Source organism: Macaca mulatta, chromosome 16 (genome assembly GCF_049350105.2).
Source record: "Macaca mulatta isolate MMU2019108-1 chromosome 16, T2T-MMU8v2.0, whole genome shotgun sequence".
Lineage (NCBI taxonomy): Eukaryota > Metazoa > Chordata > Mammalia > Primates > Cercopithecidae > Macaca > Macaca mulatta.
In genome coordinates, this window is record NC_133421.1 from 1,913,898 (window position 1) to 1,926,654 (window position 12,757).

Below are 12,757 nucleotides of genomic sequence, written 5' to 3' on the forward strand. Positions count from 1 at the left end.
AAGCAGTCCTCAGCCTCAGCCTCCCAAGTAGTGGGAAACATAACTGGGCACCACCATGACCGGCTATTGTTTTGTTTTGTTTTGTTTTGTTTTTTTGGTAGAGATGAGGTCTCACTACATTGCCCAGGCTGGTCTCAGACTCCCGGTCTCACCTCGGCCTCCCAAAGTGCTGGGATTACAGGTGTGAGCCACTGCGCCCGACTTCCCCGGCCCCTTTCTAACCCACGGCCTGGGATCCAGCCTGGACTCACTGGAACATACACAGCCTCCCTGGACCCTCAGCCCCACCACCACCTTGCCCCACGAGCCCCTTCCCCACATCTGCTCCCACCGCAGACCAGCCTCCACGCAGGCCCCGTGCCCACGTGCACCTGGCCGGTAAGGCCTCGGACCCAGCACTGGCCGCCGTGTGACCTGGCGAGGGACTAACCCCCGCCTCGCCTCCATTTCTTCACCCGCAACGTGGAGACCGTGACCTCGCAGGGTGGCCTTGCTCCTCAGGTGGGTGCGGACCTGGGGCCTCTAAGTGAGCTCTCCACGGCTGGCAGCTTTGCCATTGCTAACTCCTGTCCTCAGAGTCTCCATCTCGGCCGCTCCTGCCTTATTCAGGCCCTCATTATGGCAAACTGGATAATTCAATATCCACGAATTCTCTGCCTCTGGACTTAACCGCCCCCCAGGCCCCGAGACTCACTTCCCTGCTCAGTGCCCTTCGATGGCTCTGCTGCCCACAGGACACAAGCCCAGGCCCTGCGCCCGGCACACAGAGCCCTCCCGATCCTCACGTCCCTCTCCTTCCCTCCCTCCCCATCCGCTTCTTACCCCTCACGGCCTCTTTTCCTCTCCCCTCTGACATCCTCCTCTTCCCTTTTCCTCCCTTCCTCTCCTTCTCACTCTCCGGCATAACCAGACCCCCAGCTGCGCCCAGGGCCCCCACACTTCCTCGGCACCCTCCCCTGCAGAGCTGTGCCTGCTCCGGAAGTGCCCTTTCCTGGCACCTGGTCACCCCCTCCAGGCCCGGCTGCCACATCGCTCCACCCGGCAGCCTGGGGTCCTCCCCAACCTCCCCAGGTGCCACAGCTCGCCCATGGCAGGTCTGCCCCACGGCAGGTCCTCCCCACAACAAGCCCGTCCCAGGGCAGGTCCTCCCCGCGGCAGGTCCTCCCCATAGCAAGCTCGTCCAGCAGCAGGTCCGTCCCACAGCAAGCCCGTCCCAGGGCAGATCCTCCCCACGGCAGGTTCTCCCCGCGGCAGGTCCTCCCCGTGGCAGGTCCGCCCCATAGCAAGCTCATCCAGCAGCAGGTCCGCCCCATGGCAGGTTCTCCCCGCGGCAGGTCCGCCCCGCGCTCATCCCTGCCTTCTACTTCTGCAGCACTTCTCACTGCACTGCCATATCTGACGCCAACCATGAGCTCCTGGAGGGCGGGGCTGGCATCTCCACCTCCTCAGCCCTGCGGCCTGGCACGAAGGTGAGCTGAGTGCGCACAGGAACTGACCAGGCGACAGGTCACGCAAAGCTCCGTCCAGAAAGCTCTGGGCCTCGCCAGGGATCCGTGTGGTTGCCCAGGCCCACCCTGGGTCCCTGCAGCCCCTTGGCTGCCTCCCTGCTGATGACCCTGGGCTGAAGGTCGGCAGTGTGCTGGGGTGAACAGCAGGGGCTCAGCACCACACAAAGTAGCTGTTCTTTCTTTGGAAGAAGAAAAGCCACATGCAGGCCTCGAGACAGCAAGAGAAAAGGCCTCAGTGGACACGTTCCACTCGTCAGACTCCGAGCAAGGCCGATGTTCCAAGACGCCGTGTGGTGTCTGGTCCACTCCTCCGATCCCAGCAAATGGGGCCAAGTCCATTCCTGCTGAACAGCCGCGGAGATGCCGGAGATGCCGGAGCAGGCCCCTCGGGGCAGACGAATTAAGTGACTTTTTCCGGGAATTTAGGAAGCTTCAGTCGCTGAATGAAAAAATCCATCTTTGTAATGAGTCACAAACGCATGTCTTCCACGTGGGAATTACGTCGAGAAGAGAAAGGACATCGTGAGGCCAATTTGCAGGCGACTCGGATGAAATGGCTCAAGGAGCTTCCACAGCTCCACCAAAGGACGGGCACTGAGGGTCAGGTTTGGAAAGGGAGGAGGGGACGGGGCCGCGGAGGACTTTCACCGCACACCCATCTGGGAGGCAGGCTCTGCAAAACACTAACTTCTCCTAAGCCTTATGCTTGTGGGGATGTAAAACGGTGCAGTTGTCACGGAAAGCAGGATGGAGGCTCCTCAGACAAGCAAGCACAGAACTGCCATACGACTCAGCGATTCCACTGCTGGGCACAGACGCAAGAGAATCGAAGGCAGGTCGCAGACAGGTGTGCACGCCCATGCTCACTGCGGCATGTTCACAACAGCTGAAACATGGAGCAACCCAAACGTCCATCACAGGTGAGTGGATACACGGAGCACGTGCAACGAAACGTTCCTCCGCCTTAAACAGGATGGAAATTCCGACGGATGAACCTTGAAAGCATTACGCAAAGGGGATCTGGTTACACTGAAGCTTCCAGTTTGGGAGGTCTGTGGGGGTCTGAGATTCTGCATTTGTAATGAACATCCAGGGGAGGGTCCACATCACTGGTCCTCGGCCCACACTTTGAATAGCAGAGACCCCATCAGCACCGGAACTCTCCGCTAGCCCTAAAGCCTCCACCTCCAGGAGGAGCTCTCTGTAAACTGGGCGGTGCCGGGACCCCCACAGCTTCCCAAGGCAGGAGAATACCCCTCAGGGGTGAGCAGACTCTCTCCAGGCAGCTGCTGCAGGCAGGTCACGAATCACGGCCATGTCTAAGAGCGGAGGGCTGGCTGCTGGGAATAAAGCAGTGATGGAGGCTGGGTGCGGTGGCTCACGCCTATAATCCCAGCACTTTGAGAGGCCGAGGCAGGAGGATCATTTGAGCCAGGAGTTTGAGATCAGCCTGGGCAACATAGCAAGACCCTGTCTCTACAAAAAACAAAAAATTACCCAGGCGAGGTGGTGCACGCCTGTAGTCTGAGCTATGAGGGAGGCTGAGGTAGGAGGATCGATTGAGCCTAGGAGTTTGAGGCTGCAGTGAGCTGTGTTTGCCGCTGCACTCCAGCCTGGGAGGCAGAGCAAGACCTTGTCTCTTAAAAAAGGAACACACTGATGGAAAGAGTCCGGCTCTGCAGGCAGAAGAGCGACAAGGACACTCCCCCTGCTCCTTCCACAGCTTCAGGGCCTCGAGTCCCAGATACTGAACAGAGAGGGAAGCTGAAACCTTAGGAAAATGGCATGTCCCCCACCCAGCCCGGGCTCCTACCAACGCCCCTGCCGGGGTCTGGGATATGCCATGTCCCCCATCCAGCCCGGGCTCCTACCAACGCGCCTGCTGGGGTCCGGGATACGGCATGTCCCCCGCCCCAGGCTCCTGCCAGCGTCCCTGCGGGGATCCGGGATATGGCATGTCCCCCATCCAGCCCCGGGCTCCTGCCAGCGCTCCTGCCGGGGTCCAGGATACGGCATGTCCCCCATCCACCCCACACTCCTGCCAGCATCCCTGCCGGGGTCCGGGATATGGCATGTCCCCTATCCAGCCCAGGCTCCTGCCAGCGCCCCTGCCGGGGTCCGGGATATGGCATGTCCCCTATCCAGCCCAGGCTCCTGCCAGCGCCCCTGCCGGGGTCCGGGATATGGCATGTCCCCTATCCAGCCCAGGCTCCTGCCAGCGCCCCTGCCGGGGTCCGGGATATGGCATGTCCCCTATCCAGCCCAGGCTCCTGCCAGCGCCCCTGCCGGGGTCCGGGATACGGCATGTCCCCTATCCAGCCCAGGCTCCTGCCAGCGTCCCTGCCGGGGTCCGGGATACGGCATGTCCCCGATCCAGCCCAGGCTCCTGCCAGCGCCCCTGCCGGGGTCCAGGATACGGCATGTCCCCCATCCACCCCACGCTCCTGCCAGCGCCCCTGCCTGGGGTCCGGGATGACTCTCAGCAGGACACACCCCCTCCTCAGAGCAAAGTGGGCTCAAGCCAGGTTGGGGGAAAGGTCAGGTTCTGGCCCAGCCCCTTCTCTCCATGCTGGGCCGGGTGGTACCTGCCCCACCCGAGCTGGACCTCCTCTAAGTGACTCGGGCAAATATGAGACTGCCCGGTCTTCCTCCATTAGGACTCAGGCCATCGTTTCATAGCAGGCTCCCCGGCACCCACACTGTGGGACACATTTGGCTGAGACCAGAAAAAAACCCATCGCTTCCCTCAAACAGTGACAAGGCATCCCAGGCTCGGGTGGGCTCTGCTGGGGCCCCGCCCAGCTCGCCATTGCTGGCTGGACTCTCAATGAGACTCAAAGCTGGCTGACTCAGATCCCAAGCAATTAGGAGCACCAGGCCTCTCTAATTAACCAGCCAGCCCCTCTCCCTTCCCACCACAGCCCTCAGATAATGAGGGCAGGCAGCCGAGACACGCAGGCCCCATTACGGAGGGGACGCAGCGCCCAGGACCGGCATCTCGGCTTCCGCCCGCGAGCTCATTAGCTTGTAGCTGCTGAAAGCTGCCAGGGCTCTTGCTGGGGACGCCTCTGTGAGCCCAGGAGCACCTGAGGCTCCGTCCTCCCCAACCACGCCTGGGCCTGGATGCTTCCCACGGCGGGGATCTCCCCAGCATCCCTTCTCCAGCCTGCCTGAGCCCACACACCTCCCAGGGCCCCGGGCTGCAGCCGTCCGCAGAAGGTGCGGAGGCGGAATGTGGAGATGGAAATAAACAGGGAGGTGCCCCAGAAGCCGGCAGGCCCAGAGTGCAGGGCCCGTTCCCTGCACCGTGTTGAGCCCTCCCAGCCCCCCAGGGCTGCCGGCTTAACCCCAACCCCAGCTGTAATTAATTACCCATGATGGTTTCACACCTCCCCCGCCCCCCAGCACTGGGATCTGCCTGGCTCCTAACACCAGCAGGTGTGCGATAAATATTCATGGGATGGGGAACGGATGGCATTGTCTCTCCTCCCAGACATCAGAGAGCCCTGCAGGGACGAGGGCTTCGCAGGGGCTATGTGTGGGCCTCCCTGCGTCTCCAGTGACTCGGGTTCTAGGCAACCACCCCTACAGCAGGGCCCCCAGGGGGTCAGTGCCTCTGCGATCATCTCCCTGGGGTCCCAAGCCTTCTGCACCTGCCCATTCACTGCTCAAACGCAGCTGGTCCTCCGAAAGACTCCACCCTCTCACAAGTCACCTACAGCTCAGCGTCCCCAGGATCTCAGCTCTGCCCTGGGTTTGCAGGTCCCCAAGATCTCAGCCTCAGAGGCAGCGGGAGCAGGCCCCATCCCTCCTCCACCATCCACTGTCCCTAAGTCGAATCTGCCATTGCATCCTGTGCTCCTTTTCCCTTCCGCACACACCTCTGTGCTCCCCCAGGCATCATCCTCACAGCTGGACGCTCGCCCAGCCTGTTTCCAGCTTCGAGCCTCGGCCCGTGTGGTCTTCCCCTCCCCGATGCCCTTCCCTCTGCCCTCAGCCTTGCAGAAGTCTGCCCAGCCTCCAGAGGTCCACTCCTCCAGGCAGCCCTCCTGGCTGCTTTGAGTCCTGGGAACCCCAGTCCCAGCCACAGTGCACGTCACACTAGAGAGTACCGCCATCGGCCCATCGTGACCGTCAGGACCTGAGGGAAGCGACCACCCTGAACACCTCTCTTTTTGGATCCCCCAAACCCAGGATTGGCACACAATAGGCTAAGCGACTGAGAGAGACATTTACATGAATAACTCGCACAAACACTGAGGGTTGTCCCTGCTGGCTCAGGACATCCAGTGAGCTACAAAGGCTTCCAGAGGCTTCTATGTAAATTATAGAAAATATGGGACTAACTGTGGGAGCTCCAATTTTAAGAAAACAAGAATTCCAGGGAGGAGAATGTGGGTGCTATGAACTGAACTGTGTCCCCTCAAAATTCCTATATTGAAGCCGTGACCCCCAGAGTGACTGTATTTGGAGAGAGGGTCTTAGGAGGTAATTAAGGTAAAATGAGGTTGCAAGGGCGAGGCCCTAATCCAAGAGGACTCGTGTCTTTATCAGAAAAGTAAGAGGCCGGGAGCCGTGGCTCACACCTGTAATCCCGGCACTTTGGGAAGCGGAGGTGGGAGGGTTGTTTGAGAGCTAGTTTGAGACCAGCCTGGGCAACAAAGCAATACCCTGTCTCTACAAAAGATTAAACATTAGACAGGCATGGTGGCGCACATCTGTAGTCTCCGCTACCCGGGAAGCTGAGGCAGGAAGGTTGCTTGACCCCAGGAGGTGGAGGCTGCAGTGAGCAATGATCACGTGACTTCACTCCAGCCTGGGTGACAGCGTGAGAACCTGTCAAAAAAACAAAAAAGCAACAGGAGGAGGAGAGACCCGAGCCCTCTCCCCTTGCCACGCGAGGACACGAGAAGAAGGCAGCTGTCTGCGTGCCAGGGAAAGGGCCCTCACCAGACACAGAATCAGCCAGCACCTTGATCTCAGAATTTCGTGCCTCCAAACTCTGAAAATGCCTACTGCTGAAGGCACCTAGTCTGCGGCCCGTTGTCACGGCGGCCTGAGCCGACTATGCCACGGGGAGTCACTCAGCCTCTTCTGCAGTGTCTGGGGATCTGCTCCATCCTGGGTAACACGTGTGTGGCCTCAGCGGGCCGGACCCTGGAGTGGATTCCTAACCGTCACAGGCATCCTTTACTGCATGCTGCCCGCGGGCCAGGCAGTCGGCGACGGATACTACTTTCATCACAATATTTAACATAGTACTGGAAGTTCTAGCCTGAGCAATCAGGCAAGTGATGCTGCACCGCGGCATCCATCAACAGAGACGGAAGCTTAGTGACCCCATTTTACAGATGAAAGAACAGAGGCCCAGAGAGGTTAAGTGACCTGTACGAGACCGCACCACGTTGGCCACGCTGGGGACCTCAACCTGAGTCCGTCTCGTTCCGCAGCTCCGCGTGCACGACCACCTCACGGCCCCGCGGCTCCGCGTGCACGACCACCTCACGGCCCCGCGGCTCCGCGTGTACTCCCACCTCACGGTCCCGCGGCTCCGCGTGCACGACCACCTCACGGTCCCGCGGCTCCGTGCACGACCACCTCACGGCCCCGAGGCTCCGCGTGTACTCCCACCTCACGGCCCCGAGGCTCCGTGTGCACGACCACCTCACGGTCCCGCGGCTCTGCGCACGACCACCTCACGGCCCCGCGGCTCCGCGTGTACTCCCACCTCACGGCCCCGCGGCTCCGCGTGCACTCCCACCTCGCGGTCCCGCGGCTCCGCGTGCACTCCCACCTCGCGGTCCCGCGGCTCCGCGTGCACTCCCACCTCGCGGTCCCGCGGCTCCCCGTGCACTCCCACCTCGCGGTCCCGCGGCTCCGCGTGCACTCCCACCTCGCGGTCCCGCGGCTCCCCGTGCACTCCCACCTCGCGGTCCCGCGGCTCCCCGTGCACTCCCACCTCGCGGTCCCGCGGCTCCCCGTGCACTCCCACCTCGCGGTCCCGCGGCTCCCCGTGCACTCCCACCTCGCGGTCCCGCGGCTCCCCGTGCACTCCCACCTCGCGGTCCCGCGGCTCCGCGTGCACTCCCACCTCGCGGTCCCGCGGCTCCGCGTGCACTCCCACCTCGCGGTCCCGCGGCTCCGCGTGCACTCCCACCTCGCGGTCCCGCGGCTCCGCGTGCACTCCCACCTCGCGGTCCCGCGGCTCCGCGTGCACTCCCACCTCGCGGTCCCGCGGCTCCCCGTGCACTCCCACCTCGCGGTCCCGCGGCTCCCCGTGCACTCCCACCTCGCGGTCCCGCGGCTCCCCGTGCACTCCCACCTCGCGGTCCCGCGGCTCCGCGTGCACTCCCACCTCGCGGTCCCGCGGCTCCGCGTGCACTCCCACCTCGCGGTCCCGCGGCTCCCCGTGCACTCCCACCTCGCGGTCCCGCGGCTCCCCGTGCACTCCCACCTCGCGGTCCCGCGGCTCCCCGTGCACTCCCACCTCGCGGTCCCGCGGCTCCCCGTGCACTCCCACCTCGCGGTCCCGCGGCTCCGCGTGCACTCCCACCTCGCGGTCCCGCGGCTCCGCGTGCACTCCCACCTCGCGGTCCGGCGGCTCCGCGTGCACTCCCACCTCGCGGCCCGGCGGCTCCGCGTGCACTCCCACCTCGCGGCCCCGCGGCTCCGCGTGCACGACCACCTCGCGGCCCCGCGGCTCCGCGTGCACGACCACCTCGCGGCCCCGCGGCTCCGCGTGCACGACCACCTCGCGGCCCCGCGGCTCCCCGTGTACTCCCACCTCACGGTCCCGCGGCTCCGCGTGCACAACCACCTCACGGCCCCGCGGCTCCATGCACGACCACCTCACGGTCCTGCAGCCAGGGAGGAGGGAAGCTGGCCCTGCCGGTCCCTGCAGGAACACGGAGGCACCCCTGAAAGTACAGAGGAGGCCCTCCCATCTGGGCCCGAGCCCCAGCGCTGCGTGGCGTCTGCGTGGGGACAGTCCTCACCGGCAAGTCCAGGACCACCTGCTGCTCGGGGTGGACCAAGCGACCTCTCACCCCGGCCCCCGGCAGTCTAGGGCTCTCCTTCCTAGAACCCTCGTTCACCCCAATTCCTCCCCATCTGCTGAGAATACACTGAAGAGGCCGACGCTCTGTCTTAGCAAATGGCCTCAGTCCGTACGTGGCCTTGTCCCCAACCCCGTCATCTCCCGGTGACGGCCATCCCCACCTAACTTGTCTCCAGCACTACGGTCATCTCTTAAAAACACAGATCACATCACACCCCTGCTTCAGACACTCCGCTGGCGTCCCATTAAACGCAGGTGAAATCTCAGCTCCTGACCCTGACCGGCGAGGCTCCCTGTGATGGGCCATCCCGCCGCTCACGCTCGCTGCCCCAGACGCCACCATCTGCCCCTTCAACATGCCCAGCTGGTTCCTGCCTCAGGGCCTTCGGGACTCATCGGGGGAAGCCTGCCGTTCCCTCCGCCGAGACGGTTCCACCCAGATCTTCCCAGGGCCGGCTCCTGCTTGTCTGGGCCTGAGCCGGGAGAGGCCCCCAGGCCGCCCGCTAGGAGCTCCGCGTTAATTCAGCCGCGTCCTCGGGTGCCTAGTGCTGCTCCATGTTTAGTCGTTTGTCTTCTCCATGCCCCGACCCCTGGAAAGTCGTCTCCACCACAGGGTGGACTTTGTCTCGTTCGCGGCGTCGCCACACCCGGAGCAGGGCTTGCACACGATGGGCTATTGTTTAAAGAACGAGTGACTACGAATGAACGAACGACACCACCTTCTCCAAGAAGTTAGAGTGACCCTCCGAAGCCCCCAAATGCCCACCATCCAGCAGCCCCACACCCTCTCCTTCCACCTCAATCCTGGAACAAGCCCCTCAGAAGCTCAAAGCCTCCCCCGCCTCATGGCAGGACCCGTAGTCCCACCTCCGCTGGCCTTCGGCTGCTGAACACCAAGAACCATTTGCAATGGAAACACCCAGACCAGCCCAGAGCTCCAGGACAGCATGGGGGCCACCTCCAGCTGAGGCCCCTCCCCGGGACGGTCACTGCTGCCTCAGACATGGCTCCAAGGGGCAGCTGGATTAACCGTGAACAGCCAGACCAGCAGCAGCCTCTGTGGCCACAGGCCCTGGATGGTCGCAGGGAAAGCAGGCCGGGCTTCCTGGACCTTCACGGTCCCCTCTATCTGGACTATCTACCGCAGGCCAGGCTCTGTGCCTCTCCACAGTCCCCTGTATCTGGAATATTCACAGCAGCTGTGGGGTTGAGAGACAGAGGAGGAAATAGACTGCCAGGTCCCGTTCTGCCAGGCAGGAGTCACTGCCCGAGTCCTGGAAGTCGGCCATTCCCAAGCCTGTGTCCCCCACCTCCACTGTCCTGTAGTCCCCGTCCCACCTCCACTGACCTGTAGTCCCCGTGTCACCTCCACTGACCTGTAGTCCCCGTGTCACCTCCACTGTCCTGTAGTCCCCGTGTCACCTCCACTGTCCTGTAGTCCCCGTGTCACCTCCACTGTCCTGTGGTCCCCGTGTCACCTCCACTGTCCTGTGGTCCCCGTCCCACCTCCACTGTCCTGTGGTCCCCGTGTCACCTCCACTGTCCTGTGGTCCCCGTCCCACCTCCACTGACCTGTGGTCCCCGTGTCACCTCCACTGACCTGTGGTCCCCGTCCCACCTCCACTGTCCTGTGGTCCCCGTCCCACCTCCACTGTCCTGTGGTCCCCGTGTCACCTCCACTGTCCTGTAGTCCCCGTGTCACCTCCACTGACCTGTAGTCCCCGTGTCACCTCCACTGTCCTGTAGTCCCCGTGTCACCTCCACTGTCCTGTGGTCCCCGTGTCACCTCCACTGTCCTGTGGTCCCCGTGTCACCTCCACTACCTGTAGTCCCCGTGTCACCTCCACTGTCCTGTAGTCCCCGTGTCACCTCCACTGACCTGTGGTCCCCGTGTCACCTCCACCGTCCTGTGGTCCCCGTGTCACCTCCACCGTCCTGTGGTCCCCGTGTCACCTCCACCGACCTGTGGTCCCCGTCCCACCTCCACCGACCTGTGGTCCCCGTGTCACCTCCACCGACCTGTGGTCCCCGTGTCACCTCCACCGTCCTGTGGTCCCCGTCCCACCTCCACCGACCTGTGGTCCCCGTCCCACCTCCACCGTCCTGTGGTCCCCGTCCCACCTCCACCGACCTGTGGTCCCCGTGTCACCTCCACCGTCCTGTGGTCCCCGTGTCACCTCCACCGTCCTGTGGTCCCCGTGTCACCTCCACCGTCCTGTAGTCCCCGTGTCACCTCCACCGTCCTGTAGTCCCCGTGTCACCTCCACCGACCTGTAGTCCCCGTGTCACCTCCACTGTCCTGTAGTCCCCGTGTCACCTCCACTGTCCTGTAGTCCCCGTCCCACCTCCACTGTCCTGTAGTCCCCGTGTCACCTCCACTGTCCTGTAGTCCCCGTCCCACCTCCACTGACCTGTAGTCCCCGTGTCACCTCCACTGTCCTGTAGTCCCCGTGTCACCTCCACTGACCTGTAGTCCCCGTGTCACCTCCACTGTCCTGTAGTCCCCGTGTCACCTCCACTGACCTGTAGTCCCCGTCCCACCTCCACTGTCCTGTAGTCCCTGTGTCACCTCCACTGTCCTGTAGTCCCGGCCCTACGCAGGGCTGAAGAAGGAGCCAGCAAAGCCTGACACCTATGTCCCCATCATCCCTCCAGTATTCTTGGACCAGTTAATCCACATTCCTCAGCCCAATTTACCACATATGACAGAACAGGAGAAAAAAATTGACCACAGCTGTGATCCTGGCTTCCCTACTTATTACTGGGCAGATTAACCTCACTGCACCTCTGGTTTTCTCATCCCGCTCTTGAGTGCTCCTGAAAATGCCCTCCAGGTTGCCAACAGCCTCCATGAGCCACGTCCATGTTCATTTATTTTGACTTCTCCATCTTTCCCGGTCCTCTCAGCACTTCCCACCCCACCCCATCCTCCATCCTCCATCTTCCGTCCTCTGTTATTTCTTCCCAGGATTTATTATTTCCTGAAATCATCTTGTTTATTTGATCATTACTTGTTTTTTAGTTCCCTTGCCCAATATCATCTCAAAAAAGTTCCTTCTCTCTCTTCTTCAGTATAGTAACTCAAGTCCCAAAGCCACGACTAGGCCGGGCGCGGTGGCTCGAACCTGTCATCCCAGCACTTTGGGAGGCCAAGGCAGGCGGATCACCTGAGGTCAGCAGATCGAGACCAGCCTGGCCAACATGGCGAAACCTCATCTCTACTAAAACTATAAAAATTAGCTGGGCGTGGTGGCGCACGCCTGTGATCCCAACTACTCGGGAGGCTGAGGCAGGAGAATCACTTGAACCCGGAAGGCGGAGCTTGCAGTGAGCCGAGATTGCACCATTTGCACTCCAGCCTGGGTGACAGAGCGAGACTCTGTCTCCAGAAAGCAAAAACAAAAGAAAACTTGAGTAGTACATGGAAGTTACTTGAGGATGGGTTCCAGAAAAACTAAGGTGAGCACAAAAAAGAGGAAGACGTGGTCTCCTGAGAACAGTGTTTCTAACCTGGGAGGCAGCAAAGGGAACTCCCATTATAACAGCCGTGCAGCACCCAGCCTAGGAGGAGCAGGAGTGAGAATCCAGAAGGGTTTATGCCAGGAAAAAAAAAACAGCCTCCATGTAATTGTAAAATCGAGATGTTAACTAATCTTGAGGATTAGAAGGCACATTATTCTCTCAACAATAAGAAAAAGGCAAGTCGAAACTCCAGGAAAAACTAAAAGTTATATTTAAAAAAGTCCTAGATTCAATATGAAACCATTTAATATGTGGCACAATTCAGTATAAGGAGAAAATCAGTTTGATCTCCCTGCAAAGATCGTTCTTCTTTGAGTAACCGGGGATCAACAGAAGCAAGCCAGCAGGACGGAAAGTGCCATCCTGGCACGCTGTTTGGCCTTGAGGAAAATAGGATGTATCTAATAACAACTGAAAACATGTTTTTCTTGTTGACTTAATATATTCTGGAGATAACATTTATTGAGTGCCTATGTGCCAGGCAAGGTTTGAAGAGTTTTGCATTTAGGAATATTTAATCCTCTGAGCATGGTGAGGTGCATGGCATCATGACCACATTTTACAGATAAGGAACATCAGGTGTGAGATACTAAACGAGTTTTCTGAGGTCTTAGCAGAAGAGCTAGATTCACACCCTGACTTCTAACGCCAGCTCTGGGTCTCGTGGCCT

The 12,757-nt window shown here is 61.0% G+C and overlaps 1 protein-coding gene across 42 annotated transcripts in view; it reads right to left on the minus strand.

Annotated features, from left to right (window-relative positions):
- RPH3AL (rabphilin 3A like (without C2 domains)) overlaps positions 1 to 12,757 on the minus strand; it is a 178,283-nt gene that overhangs the window by 91,320 nt on the left and 74,206 nt on the right. The gene's annotated exons all lie outside the window — the stretch shown is intronic.